This window comes from Aplysia californica, unplaced genomic scaffold, assembly GCF_000002075.1.
Source record: "Aplysia californica isolate F4 #8 unplaced genomic scaffold, AplCal3.0 scaffold00051, whole genome shotgun sequence".
Lineage (NCBI taxonomy): Eukaryota > Metazoa > Mollusca > Gastropoda > Aplysiida > Aplysiidae > Aplysia > Aplysia californica.
The window spans coordinates 663,696-665,556 of NW_004797321.1; the positions used below are offsets into that span (position 1 = coordinate 663,696).

Consider the following 1,861-nt stretch of genomic DNA (forward strand, 5'->3'; position numbering starts at 1 on the left):
GAGAGAGAGAGAGAGAGAGTGAGAGAGTCACAAAATGACAATGTGTGAAGACAGAACCAAGGTCGGGTCATCGATGAAGACAACTGCCTCCCCCACTGCTTTAGACAGTCTGTGATTGCTTGCGCACTGCAGTAAATCTACAGGTGTTTCCCTCTGTCTAAATGACGCAAGTTTCTCTTTCTCTCTGTTTTTCAGGACCGATTCACCTCGCCGCTGTTTGTCACTGCAGGGGAGAATTAGTCTACCTTCTGAAAGCATTTCATTGGAACGTCGTGAGGACAATTCTTCACTTTGGTCTGAACACTGGACTAGGGTGAAGTCTTGGACGCGAAGGCCATTACCACAGCAGAAGCAGCAGCAGCAGCCGCAGCAGCAGCGACAACAACAACAACAACAACAACAACAACAATAACAGCAACAGTAACAACAACAACAGTGACAACAGTAGCAGTAATAAAGCACAACAACCATAACGAGGAACTAGCAGCAGAGATATCAGCATTAGCAGAAGCAGTACTCATCGTTTGTAGTGTTGGTGCAATTTGTCTAACTGCTGAGAATACTTCGCACTGCACGAGACTTGTTCGACTGTTCCTCCAGGTGAGTGACACATTACATTTTGCTAGAGTTTGATGGGTGAGTATAATATGGTGGGTCTCTGTTGGGGTTTTTGGGGGTTTTTTTGGTGTTTGTTTTTTTGTTCTTTGTTAGGTTTTGTTCTTTTTGGTTTGTTCTTTTTTGTTTGTTTGTGTGTTTGTTTTGGGGGATATTTTTGTTGTTTTGCTTGGAGTTGATTTTGTTTTGTTTTGTTTGTTGTTGTTTTTTGGGGGACAGGGGGATTTGGGGGGTGGGGATGGTTGAGAGAGATTACTATAAGCCCTTATTCTGTATTGTCCTTAAGCTAGTTGTCTGGTTTGCCTTTCCTCACTGTGATAACGATGTGTCTATTGTTTCTACTATTCTGGATTCGGCGGTCTTGATTTTTACTAAAAGAGGTGTTGAAAATTTTCAAATGTTTTACGGCCCCATGGACACTCGTTTGGATCATTTAGGAGGTGGGCTGCTCCCACTTTGCCTATCAGAGCCAGCTCAGTCTGAATGGAATATAACAGCCCAGCAGACAGACAGACAGACAGACAGACAGACAGACAGACAGAAACACTCCGTAAAAGCGGGTGGCTGGAGGACGCCACTGATAGGTCCTACTTCTTTACTTTCCCTCAGCTGTTTCGATCTATTTTCCTTTTGCTCTGCTCTAAAAGACCATTACTGTGTCGATGTGCTTCTCTTAACTAAAACAAAGAAACGAACAAAGAAACAAAGTCCATAAAAAACTTTTAAAACTTGGACATCAAAACTCACGTCTTCATTTTGCCACGGCGAAGAGCATAATAACCATTGTCTCACAGACTCCGGTTTTCCGGCATGTTTGCCTTGCCTTTTCTCACGCTGAAATGACTATTGTTACATCTCTTGACCTAGAGTATAAATTTAAGGGGGGGGGGAGCTCTCAAAGGAAATTTCGCTCATCTGAAGCCTAATTTGATCTTACAGACGGCAAAATAAAATGTACTGTTCACAATTTCTAAGATAGATTACGTACTACAATATTAGCGATCTTGCTTTCACTACGGCAAGAGAGCAGGATTAGGCTTTTAAAAATATTTTAATATGCAAGGGCTAAAGTTCACAGTGTAACTGGCCGATCTGAAACAAAAAATGATGTTTGTATACAATCTGTCTGTGTTCTCTTGGGAAGGGGGGAGGAGGGAACGCAATCTTGTCTTGTTCTTATTCATGACATGAGAAGGGTGTTTTGGAACAGAGAGAGGGAGAGAGAGAGAGAGAGAGAGAGAGAGAG

At 42.6% G+C, this 1,861-nt stretch overlaps 1 protein-coding gene across 1 annotated transcript in view; it reads left to right on the plus strand.

The window, feature by feature from the left end:
* Positions 1-589: 589 nt before the first annotated feature.
* Positions 590-1,861, plus strand: part of LOC101855002 (b(0,+)-type amino acid transporter 1) — a gene marked incomplete in the record, with an annotated part of 58,518 nt that continues 57,246 nt past the window's right edge. The window contains 1 exon segment of the mRNA XM_013079422.2: positions 590-600.